The sequence below is a fragment of the Trachemys scripta genome, chromosome 7, assembly GCF_013100865.1.
Source record: "Trachemys scripta elegans isolate TJP31775 chromosome 7, CAS_Tse_1.0, whole genome shotgun sequence".
Classification (NCBI taxonomy): domain Eukaryota; kingdom Metazoa; phylum Chordata; order Testudines; family Emydidae; genus Trachemys; species Trachemys scripta.
In genome coordinates, this window is record NC_048304.1 from 91,305,088 (window position 1) to 91,328,365 (window position 23,278).

General features: G+C 41.3%; 1 protein-coding gene across 3 annotated transcripts in view; it reads right to left on the minus strand.

The window, feature by feature from the left end:
* The window catches only part of SGMS1 (sphingomyelin synthase 1), a 198,079-nt gene that overhangs the window by 164,546 nt on the left and 10,255 nt on the right, over positions 1-23,278 (minus strand). The gene's annotated exons all lie outside the window — the stretch shown is intronic.

Below are 23,278 nucleotides of genomic sequence, written 5' to 3' on the forward strand. Positions count from 1 at the left end.
ATACTAAGAAAGACTTTGTTTTGTTATAAATTTCTGAACCTGAAACCTATGCAACATTTTAACTTGACGCTCGTGTAAAGTTAGTTTGTAACATTAACTTTTGGGACATCCTCATTATCTTCCTTTTATCTTTGTATAATCACTATCTATTTGAAAAAAAAAAACCTCACCTTTGTCTGAAAGGTTTGTACCTTCTACACTTGACCTAAGATTACTATAACTCAGAAATTAGCAAAAAGATTTCTCTCTTTTTCTCCCATCTTTTTTTGTTCTGCATATTTGACAATACTTTGTCAAACCTGAAGAGCTCTGGGTAAGCTCTAAAGCTTGTCTCCCTCACCAATTAAAGTTGGTCCAATAAATGATATTACCTCATCCACCTTGTCTCTCTAGGTATGCCTAAACTGCAATTAAAAACCCATGGCTGACCCATGGTTCACTTGGGCTCATGGGGCTCGCTTGGGTTAAGGGACTATTTAATTGCAATGTTGACATTCAGACTTGGGCTGCAGCCCAAGCTCTAGGACCCTGAGAAATGGGAAGGTCCCAGGGCTTGGGCTGCAGTCCGAGCCTGAATATCTTCACTGCAATTCAACAGCCCGAGCCCCACAAGCCGAGTCAGCTGGCACAGGTCAGCAACGGGTGTCTAACTGCAGTGTAGACATACCCTCCAACACTTTGTGTACAGTTTCAATGTTTCCTCTGCATAGGTAAACAGTTCCTCCACTGCTAATAGACTTTGTAAACATAAACCAAGAAGCAAAAAAACCCTTACATACTTTGAAATAACTGCTTACAAATACTTTCAGAGCATATTATTTAAAAGGTACTCTGACAGAAACTGGATTTTTTTTTTTAAATTAATCAATTTAAAAAAAAAATAATTGAGTCTCCCTTCAATTTCTTTCTTCCATGTAAAGGACTTCAGAAATTATATATATATATATATATATATATATATACACACACACACACACACACATATACACACTAAGTACAGTGTGTTTTTAGCCAATTTAATACCGATGTCTACAAAGCCCAGCAATTTAATAATTTACATTTCAGAATCCACTTTCCTGTTCTGCTGGGGTGATGGAGAAAAAGCAGCTATTTAACTACAGCTGCACTTGGACCCCAATGACATACTCAAGGGGACTCATTCAGATGTAATGAAGAAAAATCAGAATGTTGGCTTAACCTTGACCATCCCATCAATGATAAACCATGTCAGACACAGCTTGAAAGTCTCTTCAGTTGCATATGCAGAGTTATTTAACCTGTAATGAATTAGCAAAACATGCCCTCATGATCAGGAGGCTTGATTATTGCAGTTGAATCCCTTCTCTGTCATTGGCAGCTTGTTCAGCATACAACAGCTGCTTTGAGCAATCATATTACATTCACACTGCCTCTAAAGCAACAAGTTGATTCTAAGTTGGCATAAATAGTTGTTAAAGCCCAAATTGTGTAAGCCTTACCTTTATTAGAGACTAGCTAGTTGACACATATCTGCACTCTGATACCACCCTGCGTTTTAGGAATCTAAGCATCACGTCCCTAATTAACTTGCCTTTCCTGCAATGAGCCCTAAAGATTGAAACTCTCTCCCCACTTCTCTAATCATTCTTCTGACTTAAATATTAAGGGGTGTTTTTTTAAGTTGGCCTCATTCGTTATTCCCCACTTCCCTATTTTTTGCATTTCACAACCTCAATTGTGTCTGTTATTAAGGGAATACTTTTAATATGTTTTTAAATAATTAATGAATAAGTGTGATACCCTTCTTTCCCCTTGGTGGGAAAGGCAGTTGGATTTCTCTCCCTCTCCCCCCATCTTTTCTCTATTTTAATGATTACATGAGGTTTGCACTGTACAGCAGATATGGGTGTTTGAACTTTGCTATACTTATTTACCTATTAAGTTGATTTAAGCTTAATGTTCCACTTCCCTAAGCATAGATGTGCTCTTTCATACAGTCCAAATAAAATGAGGACTCTATCATGGTATTGGATCTGCGGGTCCTATGCCTACCGAAGATTGCCTCCAAATTGGTCTGGGATATGTTATGTTGGATATATAAGACCCTTGTTCTTTCTATTACCCCAGTATTTGAGCCCCAGTCGCCTAATGGATAAGGCACTGGCATCCTAAGCCAGGGATTGTGGGTTCATGTCCCATCTGGGGTGCCATTGTTAGCCCATTTGGCTAACAATGGCAAAAGAGATTAGATTTTAACTGTTTTGTTTGGTATCTCCAGTAGTTTGTCATCCGCTTTGGTATGGTGCTTAAATACAGGAATATAATTTTAGAAAGGCAAGCAATATCCTTGCAAAAAATACAGCGATTTTAAAAAATTTCTTAATTCCTGTTTGTGTCAGCCATGTCTTGCAGCATACCTACTTACTTTGCTCTATTGTGGATAACAGCATATCGTAGTTTGAAAGCTAACATATAGACAGATCGGGGTGGGGTGGTTAATAATCATTCCCATAATACAGCATTTATAATATGTTGCTGCAGCTTTCCTCTTATTTCACTTTTTGCAAGGTTGACCTCTGTAATACTTCTACATATCTGTTAACTTCATGGACCTCAACCCTCTAGAGAGATATCAGCTGAACAGTGCACATTTTCTTCCATGTTAATAGGTAACTATTAATATGATAATACAGAAAGCCCAAAATTGGCTGTACAAACATAGATGCCCAAACACACACAAGAACTAACATTTAAGGATGCCTACCTTACTGTATGCTGTAACAAGTGACAGAACAAAGAACTGTAGCAGACTTAAATAATTATATAACATACAATTGGGTAAGTAATTTTCTGAATGATTTTCACTTGCACGAGATTTTATTTATGTTCCCCAAGCACATATGTACTTCACACCAAAGTATCCAGCAAGAAACTACTCAACTAACCAGTGTAACTAACAAAGGAATCCTGCTTTCACAATATCAATACTGTCTATTGGTTTCCAGGCAGAATTTAAGATGTTTGTTTTGACCTATAAATCCCTAACATTTTTAGTACCTGCCAACTTGAGAAACTGCCTCTCCCCATGCAAAGCTGCACACCCAAGATCAGCTTAAGCAATGAGCAAGAGCCCCTTCACTTAAAAATAAGAGGGGAGATGCTGGTACCGCTTTTTTCATTAGGTGCCTTCAGATTTGGAACTTACTCCTCATTGAAGTAACCCAGATTTGAACATTCAAGACATGATGCAAGATTTTTCTATTTATTCAGGCATTTGGAGTTGGAGGACTTGAAAGGGGGAGAGAAGTACTGTTGGAGATGGTTATTGGTGACTGCCAGTAGGTTTCCTAACAGTAATTTTAGATTGTTTATTTAACTGGAAAGATGACATCTAGAGTAACACATATACAAAAAGGTGCCTATTTTATTAGAGAAAGGGGGATTTATTAAAGCATATTTTTGTTTTAATTTTTTAAAAACAGAAAGTGTGCATAAAATCTATGTAGAAGAGGTTCCAAAACAATCCTCAACTATTCTGGGTAAAAAAAAAAAAAACCTCAGTTTCAGAGCTCTCAATTACATCAGGTCTCACACTCCTGCTCTGCCACAAACCCTAGACTAAATGTAATTCAATCAGCTGATGGCCACCTCATCTCACCTGTGACTATTCTTTATCACTCAACTGCTAATTATTTTCAGAAATTAAACAATCCAATTTTCAATCCCCTACCTCTCAACTCCCACTACAATTATGAAATGGAGGGAAAAAGTTTAGTAAAACCACAAACAAATGCCTTTAGAACAACATATAATACAACATACTTCATTTTTAAAGTCAGAGTCTTTTACAGTAAATCTCATTATACTCAGCTGACCCAAACTTCAGACTCTGGACACGCATAATCTTGAGAGAATCTTATGTATTGCTTATACGGCACTGGGAAAACAGAACCACTCACTTGCTCAAATGGCACACTGCTATCTGTTCAGTCACTAAGACTAAGCAGTCCACCTGCACTTTTGAACTTTAGACTCACAAAGACAGAGCACAATCACCTTGCTTTCCTTCTGCTAGTAAAGCACATTGTTTAGTCTTTATAATGAGCTGAATTACATAATCATGTAAAATACAGACCAAAACAACTTGCTTTCTATAACAGAACACATACACAAGCTATCTATGCCGACTAAGTGAAGAAAAGATAACATTTGAAAAGCTAAAGAACAACATCAGTGCTGTTCAAAAACTTTTCTCTTTTACCAACAGAAGTTTGCTCCTGGGAGAATTCTGTGCCCAAAAAATTAAAAATTCTGTGCCAATAAGATAAAAATTCTAAACACAATATTTTAAAATTCTGCAGACTCCAGCATGACGAGCACAGGGCATTGGCTTCATGGGGGTGGAAGACTGCCCTGCAGCTCCCCTCTGGCACATGGACTTGGCAATGAGACTGCACCCGACTCTGACACAGGTCAAGAGCTGGGTCTGCCCCCAGAAACATCCTGGGGTGCTGCCCCTCCACGCCAGGAACACCAGGTATGGGCAGGCAGGCTCAGTCCAGCAGGATCCAAGTGTGGAGGGACTTAGTGTGGGGGGATCCAAGTGTGGGTTGAGAGGGTTCTGTGTGGAGCAATCTGGGTGCGAGCAGCTCGGTAGGGTGTCTGGGTGAAGGGCCAAATCTGGATGCATGGGAGCTCATTTGGGGGTTCCGAGTGTAGGGGGGTCCAGGTGAAGGTGGTTGGAGCTCAGCAGGGAGGGTCTGGGTGTGGGGGGCTCAGCAGGGTGGTCCAGGTGCTGGGGGAGTGAGGGTTTGTAGGGTGGGGGTCCAGGTGCAGCTGGTTAGTGCTGAGTCGGGTGGGGGGTCCAGATGCGGGGGGAGAGGGCTTGTTGGGGTGGTCCAGGTGCAGAAGGGCTAGGGCTCATCGGGGTGGGGGTTTGAGTGCAGGAGACTCAGTGGGAGAGGCTTGGTGAGGGTCCAGATGCAAAGGAAGTGGCTCAGCGAGGGGGTATGGGTACAGGGTGTAAGGCTCGGTGGGGTGGGGTTTGGGTTCGGATGCCGGGGGAGGGGGGAATGGGTTGAATATGGGAGTCTGGATGCAAGGGGGTTGGGTGGAGAGGGGATCAGCGCCCCGTACAGTGACCCCTCCCCTGTGGCTGAGAAGCAATGAGGGCAAGAAGCGGGGGAAAGGGGTGCTGGAGTTTCCTGCAGCCGGGGACGATTTCTTGGGGTGGGTCTGACCCGGCCCAGGCCGCTCTTTGCAGGGGAAGAAGTCTGTCCTCCCCGCTCCCCAACCCAGCCAGGACTAGAAGATGAACCCAGCACAGGGTAGAAGCCAGCAGCTGGGGTGTCCATAGTCCCGCCCCTGCCCCACAGTGATTTCTCTCTCCACCAGCTGCTCCGGGTGCCCAAAACAACGCACCCATGCTACAGCAGAGGGGCGTGTGACCCCTTCTCGTGGCTTTCCTTTGCTTTCCTATCAGAAGTCATTTTTCCTGCAGGGAAGCAAAGAAATTTGCGGGGGGGGGACATGAACTCTGCACAGGTGCAGTAGCACAGAATTCCTGCAGAAGTAGAAGTTGGGTCCAATAAAAGATATTACCTCAGCCACCTTGTCCCTCTAAGACAATGAAATCATTCAACATGTTCCTAAGTCTGAGGCCCTTGGTTTGTAACTGAGAGCCCTGCGCCACTTCCCACAGCTCCCATTGGCCAGAACCACGGCCACTGGGAGCTGCGGGCAGCCATGCAAATGTAAACAAACTGTCCGGCAGCTCGCCAGCGGATTACCAAGATGTTCCGCAGATTGCCCACCACTGGAGTACACCACCCAACAGGAAAAGAAAGTGATCCTTTTAAAGATTTAATAATAGTAATATCTTACTGTGAATGAAACAACTTTCAGGAAGCCTAAAGAAACAACTTGAATGTCAGACTCAAAAGGTGAAAGATAAAAAAAGAATTAAGCTTTTTGAACCAAATATTCTGCTTGAAGATGTGTGTATATATTCCCCATTGAAATCTGTTTAATAGTTATGTATTACCTTAGGGACAGAATTTGGTTTTTTATTTTTACTCCACCTTTTTGAACCAGATTCCCTTGGACAATCTGTACAGTTCAACTGTTTTTGATGTGTTAGCTTACCTCCCACTTATAGTTTGCTTTTATACACAGGCAGGAAGGAAGCAGTTCGCAAGGCTAGATTCCTCTCACCAAAAGATGCACAGGAGGTGTGTCTGCCTCACAACTTCTCTCCATCATGCTCCAGCTCTGTGTCTAAGGGTGGAACTAAGGGTATGTCTACACTACGAAATTAGGTCGATTTAATAGAAGTCGTTTTTTTAGAAATCAATTTATTACAGTCGATTCTGTGTCTCCCCACTAAGCACATTAAGTCAGCGGTGTGCGTTCACAGTACCGAGGCTAGGGTCGACTTTCGGAATGTTGCACTATGGTAGCTATCCCACAGCTCCCGCAGTCTCCGCCGCCCACTGGAATTCTGGATTGAGCTCCCAATGCCTGATGGGGCAAAAACATTGTCACGAGTGGTTCTGGGTACAGGCCGTCAGGCCCCACCTCCCTCCCTCCGTGAAAGTTACAGCAAAAAATCATTTATCGCCTTTTTTCCTGGGTTACCCGTGCAGACGACATACCATGGCAAGCATGGAGCCCGCTCAGCTCACTGTCACAGTATGTCTCCTGGGTGCTGCTGGCAGACACGGTACTGCAGTGCTACACAGAAGCATCCCCTTGCCTTGCCTGGCAGACGGCAGACAGTACAATATGACTGCTAGCCGTCGGCGGCGGCCCGTGGGTGCTCCTGGCTGGCCTCGATGAGGTCGGTCGGGGGCACCTGGACAAAAATGGGAATGACTCCAGGTCATTCTCTTCTTTAAGTTTCGTCCAATGGTGATTCAGTCCTGCCTAGAATATCATGCCAGCTGGAGGCTTCTGCCTCAGGCTGCTCTCCCAGTCGGCACTAACTCGCGGTCACACCTACCCCAGCCTACCCCTTGCTCCCATGGCTCGTGAAGCCTGGACAGTAGTAAGGAGCAGTTCAACTACAGGCTGAGCAACTGCAGAATGGTGGTAGAATGTGCCTTTGGATGTTTAAAAGCTCACTGGCGCAGTTTACTGACTCGGTTAGACCTCAGCAAAACCAATATTCCCATCGTTATTAATGCTTGCTGTGTGCTCCACAATATCTGTGAGTGTAAGGGGGAGACGTAAGGTGGGAGGTTGAGGCAAATCACCTGGCCACAGATTACACACAGCCAGACACCAGGGCGGTTTGAAGAGCACAGCAGGGCGCGCTGTGCATCAGAGAAGCTTTGAAAACCAGTTTCATGACTGGCCAGGCTACAGTGTGAAAGTTCTGTTTGTTTCTCCTTGATGAAAACCCGCCCCCTTGGTTCACTCTACTTCCCTGTAAGCCAACCTCCCTCCCCTCCCCCCTTTGATCTCCGCTTGCAGAGGCAATAAAGTCATTGTTGTTTCAAATTCATGCATTCTTTATTAATTCGTCACACAAATGGGGGGATAACTGCCAAGGTAGCCTGGGAGGGGTGGGGGAGGAGGGAAGCACAGGGGTGGGGTAGTTGTAGGGACACCCCTAGAGTGGCATCATAGAAGCGCCATGTTTGGAGCTCTGACCCGGAGCAGCCATTTGCCTCTTTGGTAGGCTTCACGCAGCACTGCTGCGGGTCCCTGTTATAACCTCTGTCCTTCATGCCCTTGGAGATTTTTTCAAATATTCCGGCATTTCATCTTTTGAAACGGAGTTCAGATAGCACGGATTTATCTCCCCATACAGCAGTACCTCCCATTTGGTCCATGCTGGAGCTCTTTTGCGATTCTGGGACTCCATGGTCACCAGTGCTGATGAGCTCTGCATGGTCACCTGTGCTGATCAGCTCACTACGCTGGCCAAACAGGACATGAAATTAAAAAGTTCACGGGGCTTTTGCTGTCTACCTGGCCAGTGCATCTGAGTTGAGAGTGCTGTCCAGAGTGGTCACAATGGAGCACTCTTGGATAGCTCCCAGAGGCCATCGAATTGCATCCACATTACCCCAAAGTCGACCCAGCAGGGTCGATTTCAGCGCTAATCCCCTCGTCGGGGAGGAGTACAGAAATTGATTTTAAGAGCCCTTTAAGTCGACAAAAATGGCTTCGTCGTGTGGACGGGTGCAGGGTTAAATCAATCTAACTCTGCTAAATTCAACCTAAACTTGTAGTGTAGACCAGGGCTAAGAAGCAGAGACCCCTTACAGCTGACAAAGAACAGTGATGGCAGCACCCTCTTCTACCCTATGCCAGGAAGAGACACCTGGCAAGGCCTACTGGAAGGAAGAAAACAAAGTAGGCAGACACTGCAACTTGTAGCAGTGAAGAGGACCCTATTACGTGATATGGGGAGGAAAGAGGGAGTGGCTGTGCAAGAATTTTTCACTGAGACTAGTAGAGTTAGTTCTCAAGCCAGTAGCTGTCTGAGAAATATTTCAACTCCTACACTGAGAAGATTCTATTCTACACGGATGTGGAGATGAGTCACTTTATGAACTAACTGCCTGTAACCAATTAACCCCATGAGGCAAGGCTCTGGAAAGAGTAAAACTGGTTCTGAACAAAGTAACTTGGTAACTTAGTAATTTTTCCCGTCCCCTTATGTACACAAGTGCACTAGTCCCTACTATTTTAAACATCTTTCCAAGATAGAACAGTCTTTTGACTTACTGATACAAATATCTGAAACAAATGAACCTATCCTTTTTGGAACTTTTAATTGTATAACTTCAGTATATATTAATAACGCTGTTTTAATATCATGAAAATGTTTACTTCCATCTTCAGACCATATGCACAGAATTATTAATAGTTCAGGTACTTTATAAACCCCATGAAACAGCAATCTGTTGTACAGAAGACACTGGTGCCATAACTGCAAACAATATGATAATCCTAACTACAGATTGTAAGCACAAATAAAAACATTTGGTAAGTAAGCATTGATCAGTTGTATTTAGTTTACAGATCATCATACCTCTCAGAAATTGTGAAGATACTGATTTTGATTTTTCCATCATCAGAATACACCATTTCTTCAAAGTTCTACTGCAACTTTAACCGGCTATTACATTTCAATTGAAAGTGATTTAATGTCTATAGAAGTGGATAGTGAGACTAGCAAAAATGTTAATAGAGAGCCTGATTCTGCAATCCCTGTTCAAGTTGACTAATTTACCAAAATAGTCTCAGTGTAAGAAATGCAGAATTGCACAAATAGTTTGCCTACTGATGACTAAGACAAAGCTGTTTCCTCCTCTGTAGTAACCTACACTGAAACTTTAATACAGAGAAGCTGATTGACTGCCTTTTCATTTGGAGAATCTTTGCAGCAGAAAACAGACCACAAAAAGTTAACTTCAGAAATCAAATTAAATGACAATGTTCACAGTATATCAAAGAACATATGATACAAATATATTTAAACATATACAAAAATAGCTGTATACATTTATTACTGCATGTGCTTATTTTTATCCTTTTCCATCCGAGTAAACTAAACTAAACTGCTGAAATGTAATTTTGTGACTGATGCTTTTTTATAAAAATACAAATATTTACAACCATCTCTGTGTTACTGTGATAGTATAGATCACACACTTTTTTAAAAAGAGATGAACAAAGCAACCTTGCAAACGGCACAAATATGTTTTCACCAAGTAGAAGTTTTCTATACCCACAGCACTTGGCACGCCATTGAGCAAAGAAGGTAAGTACACCTCTACCTCGATATAACGCTGTCCTCAGAAGCCAAAAATCTTACTGTGTTATAGGTGAAACCGCGTTATATTGAACTTGCTTTGATCCACCGGAGTGCACAGCCCCACCCCCCCGGAGCACTGCTTTACCGCGTTATATCCCAATTCGTGTTACATCGGGTGGCTTTATATCGAGGTAGCGGTGTATGTGCTTAAAGCACAATTTAAGATGTCAAGCAGCATGCAAAAGCATGAAGAAAAGAGAAACATACATATTTTTAAAAGAGACTAAGTATCAACTATCTTCATTTACTTCGCCATTAGCTGGTAATTGTCTTTTGACAGTGGCCTTTATGAATTTGTCCATAAGCGTGTAAGAATGGAGACTCCAGATGATTTGTAACTTAATTGCAAAAGAAATGACTTCACTAAAGTCACTGTGCAATAAAGTTTGTTTTATAACAACAATAATAAAAGTATGAAACATCCCACCAGCAATAAGGACAACATTTAAGGCAACCCTTATCCCTAAAAGATAATGTTCATATATCAGTAAGAAAGAACAATCTGCCCCAAACCAGATCTTGAGACATCCCATTAAAGTACTTCTAGATGGAACTACAGCCATTTCTTATCTGTACACAAAAATAACTGTGTTTTCAAGATTACATACCTTTTTTTCCAGTACTTAAACATATTCATAAATTCCCTTTCTACCTTCTTATTAATTCCACAAAGAGTTCTCCCTTTGTGTGAGCCCCATCAAGAATTACAATCTGTTCCTAAACAACCCAAAAGAGCACTTTAAGCCCAGAAACTAATCAGAATATTGCTTTGAAAGATAGTTGTAACATTTAGCACAACTCAAACTTAACATTTGCAGCATCTTGCCTGAGAAGGTAACTAAGATCATAGGTGTATTTATGAATTTTGTGATTCTTTGCAGAGTATGAAGCCTTCAGTGTACTGGACCCAACACACTCACAATGAATTCAATGTCAAAACTTCACTGACTTTAATTAGAGCAGAATCTGACCCCTATATATAACATGGGGACATTTGCAACACCACATTATGAAAGTATTTATATTTACTGCCCTATTTAAAAACTGGTCATTGATATGCAATACATACACAACATAATCATTAGTTTCAGAGTAACAGCCGTGTTAGTCTGTATCCGCAAAAAGAAGAACTTCACATTCAAGCTTAAAAGGAAGGCAAGAATTATCCCAGATTCTTGAATAGTTCTGCTCCTTTCCCTTATTGAAAAATTAACACTGAGAGGTGTCCAAAGAGATCTTACTTCAACAGACAGCCATCCAAGGGGAACAGTGCTGCCCTCACCCTGCCAACATAAATCATAGCAATCAGAACAGCTGTTTTAACAATACTGCTTTAGCAATAAAATGTTCAGTATATAAAATAATCCACCTTGTGAAAACCTTACTTGGCATCTGATGATTTCTTGCCTAAAGGAGAAAAAAGCTAGCAAGAATACATGTCAAAATACCCCTTCTTAAAACTTCACCAGAAGGCATGCCAGGAACTGTCATGCCAAGTTATGCTGGCTCATTTTTATCGTACCATTCAATTTTATCATAAGAATAACTAATAATTTGGGGGGGAGGGGAGTTTGGAGGGATTAATAAAAACTACATGAAGAATCCATACAAACTGAAGCCAGTAAGATTGCTGTGGTAAAGCAAGAATCAACATTTTATTGGTGGTTATGTGTCTACCAATAAAAATGCACATACACCCACCAAACCCTACATTTGCATTCACAAATCCAGTAATTGCATTCCCAGGTTCAGATCCTGCAACTAGAACTGTACTGACTTTCATGCCCACACAGAGTCCCAACAGAGTCAACAGGAACATGACCTAGAGGTCTGCTTGAGCCTAATTTTAAACCCAACCCAGACCCAAACCCGACCTGAGCACAGCTGATCCTAACCAAGATTACCAAGTCAGTTTCAGACCTGACCTTGAACCTGACACTTGTAGTTGGCTCCTGACAGATTTGGGTTGGCTTGCAAGGCTCTACCCTGCCCACTCAATCGGTGACTGTAGTATCAGGTCCCTAAGGTGAAAATACTGGGGCACTAGTTCATTCTTGTCAGTATATGTATTTTTAAGATTTGTATTTCACAGTAAAAATAAAGCTCAGAGACATTTTAAACATTTTACCCAGGTCTCTCTGTGTACTCAAATTTAAATGTGAACAGTCATTTAGAAGTTCTCTGCTTTAATTAAAAGTTTTAATAAATAAAGCAAAATCTTCAGAAAGTTTACAAAAAAGCCTTCAAGAGCAGCAATTATTATTTCATGTCCCTCAAAAAATAAACAACTGAGAATAAATATTCATCACAGGTAGATCATTCTAAAAACACTAGCCCTGGCCTTACTTGAAAAACCTCAATCCCTTTTTAGAAGGATAAACTAAACTAATATATGTTTATAAAAAATCCATGTTTTCACTTATGGCACTCATTGGCTTTCCCCTACCTTTTCTTCGGCAGTTATTGTTACCGGAGGCAACCTGTATTGAAACTGGTAATAAATAATAAAAGAGGGCTATGACAAACTGGCACAAGCCATGAATATAAAATCCTGCCCCCACTTAAGTCCATAAATTCTGGAACAATTCTATGGAAGACAATGGAGTTGTTCTAGACTCACACTAATGTAAATGGGAGCAGAATGTGATCCAACATATAAACAAACAAAAATTATATTTAGTGACAGTTGAGGCTGCATCAGGACCCAACCCCTTCTATTCAACTTCAAAGCATGCAAACAAATTAAGGGACAAGCGTGCAGCATTCCTTGCCACTTTCACATTGCCTACAATGCTGCTGATAACACCGGATGCTGCAGAAAGTATTCACTTCCATTTCCAACAGATACAGAAAGCAATCCATAATCCATCTTAATCCTACTCACTCTCTTATGTAAAACCTCAATAGTGACCTCATATTCTGATTGTCACAGTCCATTCAGCTGCAAAGCTATTCTAATTTAATACTGTTGAGATCACCGTTAAGGTTTTATGTCACAATGAGTTGGATAAACTCAGGGAATTTACTGCTTTTTGGAAAGCGTCAGCAATGGAAGTGAAAGCCTAGCAACCCTACATATTGAGGTCCTAGTCCAGGGGTTAGCAACCTTTCAGAAGTAGTGTGCCGAGTCTTCATTTATTCACTCTAATTTAAGGTTTCACGTGCCAGTAATACATTTTAAAATTTTAGGAGGTCTCTTTCCATAAGTCTATAATATATAACTGAACTATTGTTATATGTAAAGTAAATAAGGTTTTTAAAATGTTTAAGAAGCTTCACTTAAAATGAAATTAAAATGCAGAGACCCCTGGACCAGTGGCCAGGACCCAGGCAGTGTGAGTGCCACTGAAAATCAGCTCACCTGCCATAGGTTGCCTATCCCTAGTCCTTCAACTCATGCAGTGGAAACACATGTTGTTAAACCCAGAAGCCCAGGGATTATTCCCCCTCAAATGACCCAGCTACAGATATTGTCTCACATGGTATGTGTGTCACACTGGAGTATGGGGGCAGACAGACACATTATGCTAGTATAAGTTACAAAATGCTCACCAGGGAAGTTTACCCCCAAAGAACCAGAGGTTGACTATCATTCATAACCCCATATACATCTATAAAGATTGAAACTGCAATCTCCGGATACAAAAGCATGGACTTAGTGCTAAAACTGAAGGACCACATCCAATAGCTCTTCTGATCTAGCCCCTAGAAGGGAATTAAGAGCCAAGCTGGTATGGTGGGTTTCAACTGCATCTTCTGAAGTCCTAGAGTGTTGAAGTAAGCACTACTTCTGGTACATTGTGTGATCCAGAACCCTCTACCATTGTGTCTACATCACTATGTCAACATTCAAAACACAAACCTAATACATATAAAACATAGCTAGAACCAACCTCAATTGGGGTTTTTTCCCATCAAATGTCCTAGAAAATCTGAGCAGTTCCTAAACTACGAGAAGCTTTTGGAATTAATTCTCTGAGTCAAACCAGGTTTTATAAAAATTTAAAATAAAAATCTGGGAGCAAATTTAACTATCGTGATGCTACTGCATGTGTCATAACTATAAAGGGAAGGGCAACAGCCCTCCTGTGTACAATACTATAAAATCCCTCCTGGCCAGAGACTCCAAAATCCTTCTACCTGTAAAGGGTTAAGAAGCTCAGGTAACCTGGCTGACACCTGACCCAAAGGACCAATAAGGAGACAAGATACTTTCAAATCTTGGCGGGGGGAAGGCTTTTGTTTGTGCTCTTTGTTTTGGTGGGAGTTCACTCCTGGGACTAAGAGGGACCAGACATCAATCCAGGCTCTCCAAATCTTTCTGAACAAGTCTCTCATATTTCAAACTTAAGTACAGCCAAGCAAGGCATGTTAGTTTTATCTTTGTTTTCTCAACTTGTAAATGTACCTTTTGCTAGGGTGTTTACCTCTGTTTGCTGTAACTTTGAACCTAAGGCTAGAGGGGGGGTCCTCTGGGCTCTTTAAGTTTGATTACCCTGTAAAGTTATTTTCCATCCTGATTTTACAGAGATGATTTTTACCTTTTTCTTTAATTAAAAGCCTTCTTTTTAAGAACCTGATTGATTTTTCCTTGTTTTTAGATCCAAGGGGGTTGGATCTTGATCCACCAGGAGTTGGTGGGAGAAAGGAGGAAGGATGGTTAATTTCTCCTTGTTTTAAGATCCAAGGGGTTTGGATCTGTATTCACCAGGGAATTGGTGGAGAGTCTCTCAAGGCTACCCAGGGAAGGGAATTAGCACATTGGGAGTGGTGGCAGCGGACCAGATCTAAGCTGGTAGTTAAGCTTAGAAGTTTTCATGCAGACCCCCACATCTGTACCCTAAAGTTCAGAGTGGGGAAGAAGCCTTGACAGCATGGAACACTTTATTAGCATACTAAGGCCCCAGTCCTACATACACTTATGCATGTGCTTAAATTCAAGGGACTACTCAGATTCTTAAAATTAAACATGAGTGTAAAAGTTTGTAGGGCTGATTTGTATGCCCATGACTGTATATTGTATCTAAGACAAGGAGACGGGAGAGGTTATAATTTTCTGATGTCCAGAACAGGTCAGTTGCACTAATTTGAGTCTGAACAGGGTATATTGATTTATATCAAGGCAGTTTAAATCACCACTTTAAATCATGATTTAAACCACCAAGTGGAAAGCCTCAATTTAAACGAAGTTTTCCATTTGTACTTCAGTTATTTTCTAAACAAAGGTGCAGCCTCTCTAGTTGATATAACCATTAAAACATGTTGAAATACAACTAAATAAAGCCATGACACTAGATTTGCTATAGCTTTTTGCTACCTAGAAGGGTACACTGTAACTATTTACATTTATTTAAGCAATTATACAGCTTAATATTTTCAGATTCTTATTAATTATACGTTTTAGTATGTTAGAAAATGGTGAATGATATGTTGCTTATTTATGACAAGCTGCATTAAGATGGTAACTTAATACCAAGATTGGATCCTAACAGCAATATCTGATAAATTGGTTACCAACCATTCAGTAGGTTATCTGGAAGACATCTATAACGAATAACTACATCTATGTAAACTAGTGGTGTACCACACAGCAATGCAAACCTCAAGGGCACTGCACAAAGCTTGTTAAGCCAGAGTTGGTTTTGACACCACAACTCCAGCGTGTGGTCACAATGGTTCAGCCCAATACAATGAAGCACAGAAGCTAGCCCGGGGTAGGCAACCTGCGGCAAGCGAGCTGATTTTCAGTGGCACTCACACTGCCCGGGTCCTGGCCACCGGTCCGGGGGGCTCTGCATTTTAATTTAATTTTACATGAAGCTTCTTAAATATTCTAAAAACCTTATTTACTTTACATACAACAATAGTTTAGTTATATATTATCGACTTATAGAAAGAGACTTTCTAAAAACGTTAACATGTATTACTGGCATGCGAAACCTTAAATTAGAGTGAATAAATGAAAACTCAGCACACCACTTCTGAAAGGTTGCAGACCCCTGAGCTAGCCCCTCCTGCCTAGTAAAGCTTACCAAAGGGCAACAATCAGCAGCAAAGTAACTTATAACAAGATTAGGCCATATTGTGTAGAAACATTATATGGAAGCATCACTTGTAATGCCATTACTCCAAATTTCTGTTTTACTCCCCATTTATGTAGCACTGTGGGACACACTATAATAATGCCTACCCCAGTTTTTCAAACCGACTCTATTACCCACAGAGCTCCAATACCAGAATGAAATTGAAACTTATCTCCAAGTTTTTAAATGTACAATTAGCAATAACATGCACAAAGCAGAATAAGCCTGGAATAACCTTATTCATGAGGGGATCTTGAAATACTGATTTCCCACACCTGGATAGAGGTGACATTGAAAGTGTTGCTTGTGTTACAAGGGGTATTAGTTTTACCTGTACTGATTATGCTTTGTTGCTTATGCAGTTTGTTAAAATGCTTTAAATCACATATAAAGGCCCTCACCACTGCTTCATATATCAATCTGGCAAAGGTGTCACCTTGAATGATCACCAAGGCGACAAGTGGGCACCTGTTAACTAACATACAAATATATCATGCTGAGAATACTACTCACGATTTATATTCCAAGCCTTTAAGTATGCATATTATCAAGTATTAATATGGCATTTATATAGCTCAAATTGGCTTGTACCTTTATTATAATCCTGTTCACTTATGCTAAGTATCCCGTAATGCCTTGCATTAGCTGAAGTAAGCTTTGATTTAAGTAAACAGGAAAACTGTTAATATCAAGGCATATAACTGTTTCCTCAAAGCAACAGAAACAGAGTTACCCTCAAAAATCAGTTTATCCTGATATATGCATAAAAGGTGTCTTCATGCCCCGTAATACCTGGAATGCATGTGCTCAGAACAAAGTTAAGGGTGCTTCATGACCTAGAATGGATGGGTTCAAAACAAAACAAACAAAAACAAAGGGGGGGGTGGGGCACACCAGGGTACCAGAAACAAAGTCAAAAGCAAATTAATTAAATCCAGTTTTAGGTGACATATATAATACCTTTTATAGGTAAACATGTTGAATATAAAAAGATGGCTTAAAAGATGTAATTATGGAAAGCACACACCTGTATAAGGTGAACGTTATATTGCTGCATGGAACTGATCTTCAGAAACTGGGGTATCATATAGAACTTTTTCCTGTACCATATTACTAAAATTGACTGATGTTATTTATTTGGTCTTTTAAGTATATTTCATAACAAACCAAAGTGTGGTCAAGCAATTGACTATACAATTTATCAACAATATAAAATGTTTATTTTTTAAAGAAAAACAACCTTAAATGTTTTGATAAAAGAAGTTTATGTATCCAAAACATGTTTCACATTCACAACTAAATTATTTATTAAACACAGAAATTAACTGTAGTCAGTGAATTGAACTAATTATTCAGGGCAGCTTGGGAAAATTTTCAAATATGCCTCAAATAAAGTGACTGGAGCTTAAATTCCAAGTCTGACCTAAATCTCTTGAAAATGAGACAGTCACCTAAATTACTTAGGCTGACCTATTGTGCCACATTTACAAAGCTTGACCCCAAAAGTTAGATGTCTTTCCTGGTCCTTTCTGTATATGGAAAAGCAGCCTTTAAGTCAACTTCTTTGATAAATCCTCATGGACTCAGTGTATTTTTTTATTTAAATATTTTAAGAGATTACAATAAGTTTAGACATTAACATGTTTTGTATAAAATTTAGATTTCATTTTAAACAGCTTTTTAAAAAAAATTAAATAATAAAATCTAATTTAAAAAAATTGAATCCATCTTGTTTTTGAAGCACTTTCTTTATACAATCCTGTAAGCTTCGTATGCTATTAAACACAAGTCACTATACTCAAGACAGTTGGACCATTTTCAAGTGTGTACAGATGGAAAATGCAAGACCCTCTGTGTTACATATAATAGGATGACAAATGCACCAAACGGTTTCAGTTGAACGCAGATGCCAAAAAAACCTAAGCCTTCATTTCAGCATAGTGTACGCTATTTTGAAGTGAACCAGACTGAGGTAGTTTCTATAATTTCATTTGTGCTTTAGGTTATTTAGGTAGAAAACTGAAACTCACCTGCTACCTTTTATGCTATACCCTCAGCAAACCCAAGCTATTGAATTAATTTATCATGATGTTAGTAAAAACACCCGTAAGTACTAGTTGTAATTTATATGAATTACATTATAAACTAAATTGTGTTTTTAATTTGTGATACCATCATGTCTGATAGATCCAAAAATATGACCTACTTCTATAGCTGCTGGAACTAGGGGTGCTGCCACACCCCCCGGTTTCAAGTGGTTCCCATTATATATGAGGTTTACAGTTTGGTTCAAAGGCTCTCAGCACCCCCACTATACAAATGGTTCCAGCACCCGGCCTACTTGTGTGTTAAAAGTTGTTTTTTGTTTTTTCTTATTTTTAAAGTCCCTGTAATTCTTTTTTTCCCCCTTCAACACTGATTCTTTCAGCTATTTTTTCAATACACTCTTATTTTCTTAAAAAGGCATGAAAGTCCAAGTACATGTAAGCAACCCTATGACAAACTAGTGCGCTTTTGTGATGGGGAGAACAAAACATATGGATGATGTAGCTGGATAGTACTTCTCATTCAGAATGTTCCTGAAGTACTTTATAAAACAGAACTACAGTTCACAACCATGCTGTACAACAATTTAGGACAGAAAGCAAATAAGCTATGAGGAGAATCTTTAGGCAGGCAAACTTAATTACTCAAATTAGACTTTTTGCAGAAATTAGGGTAGAAACCCCAGTTACCTGGCCACTGATCACCAGGTCCTAGGTTTTGAATACTGCCTCATCTGAAAACATCCAGCAGTATGGTGTCCTTGTTGTAGTGCAGGCTGCACTAAATGCAGCAGCTCGTTAAATCCGAGTTAACCTTTCCATTGTTTTCTGACCCCAGAGCTGCAAACACACCTTCAGAGAATCTTCTGCATTTGTAACGGAAACCAAGCAGAAGAAGTCCTTTGCAAAGCATGCCGCTTCATGGTCACAGGAGCACACCCAGATTTTGATTAATCTCTGGTGCGAGATCAGTACAACAGTGGATTTTAGTAAGAGTACCAGGAATGACCATGCATACCAGCAAAGAATGAAGAAGCTGGTAACTTTTTACCAGACCAGTGACCACTATAGGGAACAAATTAAGCTGCTCAAGACCAAGTACTGGAAAACGAGGGACCACAACCACACCTTGGTCAACTCAACGACATCATGCCCATTTTATAAGGAGTTTGACTAGGTGCTGGGTACTGCGCTGAGCGCAGAGCCAATAGTGGTCCATGATGTCTTGGTCAGCCTGAATGAGGACCTGCTGACCCCAGAATCCAGCATGGGGACAGATGGGAGCAGCACCTAATGAGGCCAGTGAAGGGACTCTGCTGCTGACACTGGTCCCATAGCAGGCTTTGCCACAGGAGCAGCTGAAGCATAACCTGGGGCCTTACTCAGAGGAACTTTTCCATGCCCCTCTGAGGAACAGCCCATCACGTAACCAGAAATAGAAACAGAAGGGACAGAAGCTGTCTCAGAGCCTGGTCAGTTTCTAGCTCCATTTTCATGTTTATTAATATAGGAACATGTATCCACTATCAAACTTTTCGTCTAGCAGGAACTCCTGATAGATAGTCATGTTTCAGGTAAGGCTGCATTTTCCAGGCTCACCTCAAAAGCTGCCCCGCCCACTCCACTTGTAAATGTACTGTTCAGTCACTAAATGTTTGACTACTTTCAGCTGCATACATTGCTGGTTTCCCAGCGGCAGCTTGGAATAACATCTCCCTTTGCCAGTCAGGCAGAACGTTACGTCCTCCAAAATGTGGAAATGAAACCTCATATGAAATGATGGAGCAACTTCTGTAGCACAGCCACCGACTGCCCCCAAGTTGTTCTGAAATTTTTAGGAAAAAAAAAAACAAAACAAAAAAAGCAGCTAAGTTTTTTTAAAAATTTACCCTTGTCTCTGCACTTCTTTTGCTGCAGTTAACCCGGTTGGGTCCCTCTCACGAAATACTGAAGTTCAGTCTGGAAAAGTAATATTTCATATCCTTCAAATTCCACACGGATTTTTTCTGTGCTCCTGCACTGAGCTACGTGAGCTATATCTTGACCTATTACAGGCCCCTCAACTCTACAGACGGCAGTACCTCTACAACTCACCCACACTGCAGCAGAAGCCTGGGCCAATGGACCTTCACAAACCATTCCAAGAAAGAGCGTTTGTGTGATGAAATGATGGCTAAAGTTCTGGACAGGGCCAAGAAGCAGATCCAGCACCAAAGACCAGGGCTGGCTCCAGGGTTTTTGCCGCCCCAAGCAGCAAAAAGGAAAAAAAAAAAAAAAAGCCCCGATCGTGATCTGAAGGGAGTGAGGGACCCGCTGCCGAATTGCTACCGAAGAGCCAGACTTGCCGCCCCTCTCCGTTGGCTGGCCCAAGCACCTGCTTGCTGGGCTGGTGCCTGGAGCCGGCCCTGCCAAAGACAGAGGGATTTCGGGCTAGTGGAAAGGCATGGCAAGAGGCAAGGCTCAGGCTAGCTGCACAGCTTGAGGACAAGGCTGCTGTGAGGGAGCAGGCATTTGCTTTGCAGTTCCTGGACCAGGAATGGAGGCGAAGGGAGGAGGACAGAGCTTAGCAGAAGGAACTGTCTGAGCCGCCGCTATCATTAATAGCCATAAGAGTACAGGCTCTCGCTGCACCTGTACCACGCCCCATCCATGGTACCCTGTGCTGCAGTTCAGGAATAGTTTGGACAACTCCATAGCTGGGTGCCCCATGCAATCAGACCCTATGAGCAGCTGGGTAGGGAAACTGTGCCTCATGCTGTCCTCCATATTGATCCCCTCCCCTGGCGCCAAGTGTATGGCAAACGTGGAAGGAAAGAAAAGGAGGATGGGGGCCAGGGAGTAATTGAATCAGTTTAACATGTCCACACTATGCTCCTTGTGTTGGTGCCATGCATCCAAACGAGAGCACTTGCACTGATTTAATCGACAGTGTGAGGCACTGTGGGAGCTGAAAGGCAGCAACATTTGATGTAAGCAACACAGAGTCTATACTGACACTGCATCGACCTAACTAAATCGACTTAAGCGCTACGTCTCTTGCAGAAGTGGAGTTATTAAATAGATGTAGTGGGCAAGTTACTCTGGTGGGAGTTACAGTTTAGTGTAGACACTTACAGAGTTAGATCGATGTAAGCTGCCTAACTGTGGAGTCTAGACCAGGCCTAACAGAGAAAGATATATCCAATGGCTAGAACCTGAAGCTAAACAAATTCAAACTAAAAGGCATACTTTTTTAACAATGTGAATAACTAACCAGTGAAACAATTTCCAAGGGTCATGGTGGATTCTCCATCACTGACTATTTTTAAAAAAAGATTGGATGTTTTTCTAAAAGATCTGTCTAGGAATTATTTTGGGCAAGTTTTGTGTCCTGTGCTACATAAAAGAGGTCAGATTAGATTATCACAATGGTCCCTTCTGGCCTTGGAATCTATGCATCTATTAATATAGTTATTTAAAATGAGCTTGAAATGTCTTGGTAGTATTATGGCAGCATCTAGAAATTCCAGTCAGGGCCCTGTTGTGCTACCACTATACAGATGGATAATAAAGAAGATAGTCCCTGCCCACAGAGCTTACAGTCTAGATGTCAGACAGGATGCGACACATGATCAAAACAAATAGGTGAGGGAAAGAAGGGGGAAAATTAGGAAAACAAACAGAATTTTGCAGAAAGGAGAAAGGCGTCTATATAGGAATTTGCAGCACTTTGATTAACTCTTTTTAAATACACTTTTAGTTAAACTGGATCAATATGTTGTGTAGGCCAGGGTGTAGGCCCCAATCCTGCAAAAACTCATTCAAGGCTTGTCTTCACTCCAAGTTAGCTTGAGTTAGAATGATCAATCACACTGGAGTTACACAAAGTGATTTGATTAGCAATACAGTGATTGGATTAACAGGTGATGAGTTGTTATAAATCAAACTGTTGCATTACTTCAGCTTCAATCCACCCACTACACCCACAGTGGGTAGGGTCTTACCAAAATTCAAGGCAGTGAAAAACACGTCACGGACCGTTAAATCAGACCTCCCCCATGAAATCTAGCTATTGGAGGGACGGGAAAGGGGCAGGGCTGGGGGCACCTCTACCTGGAGAGGGACAGGACTATTTCTTTCTCTGCCCGGCCGCTGGGGTTACAACACTACGAAATTTCAGACACACACATCTGAAAACGTGAAATTGACCCATTTAAAAACCTTCCGGCCGTGAAATTGATCTAAATGGACTGCAAATTTAGTAAGGCCCTACCAGTGGGCCAACTAGCTCAAGATTAAAGCATCACTTAACTTGAGCTAGAGATTTTTGTGTATGGACAGAGTTATAACTAACAGTGCTGAGAAGGCACCTCCTGAGAAACGTCTACATGGGTTTGATTAGCAGCAGCGTGACAGGATTAGCAGTTATGACTTATACATTGAGTGGCTGCATCCTCACTGTATTACTAGCTCCAGGTCAGCAGCACTCAAGCTCCAACCCATCCCCACTGGCTAGCTAGCCACTCAACTCAAAGCACCACTCAACTCAAGCTAGAGATTTCTGGGTGCAGAGAAGGGGCAAAACTCAAGTTATAACTTGAGCTAAAAGAGAAGCCCTAAGAAGCCTCAGGAACAGAAAGTTCTAGAAATGCTCCATCCAAAGAAGTACAGATATACATCAGCTTTTCTAGCTGCCAATGTTTCAGGTAATTATAGACTCATAGACTTTAAGGTCAGAAGGGACCACTATGATCATCTAGTCTGACCTCCCGCATGATGCAGGCCACAAAAGCCGTCCCAACCCCTTTCCCTTGACTCTGCTGTTGAAGTCCCCAAATCCTGTGGTTTAGAGACTTCAAGTAGCAGAAAATCCTCCAGCTAGCGACCCCCGCCCCATGCTTTCTCCCTCACCTACTTCCAACTCAGGTAAGCTAGGGATGAAACATTTATGATTCCCACCTTCTGTTAATAATGCCTCTTTAGTAGTAATAAAGACCCAAAGAGGTTGATGACTGCAACAAGAACAAGGTCTTGCCAGGATTTCCAGCTCTTGGTCTGATCTCACCAGAAATGGAATCACTGCAGTCATTACCTCTTTCTTTAAGTAGTCTAAAATCCCTCTAGCAATAGCTCTTGGGTATTTCAGGAGACAAATGAAAAGAAACAGGCAGAGGACAGGAAGAAATAAACAGATTTAACCAAAATGGATAGTCTCATCTTAACGTGTACTGGTCTTTGCGCAAAGAGTTCTCTGACAAAGGATAATGCTTGTGTATGCTAATGTTTTGTATTCAGATGAGCATTAGTTGTGATAGCCACAAAGTTTAGGCCAACTCCATTGTGAGGCTCAAAAACATGACTAC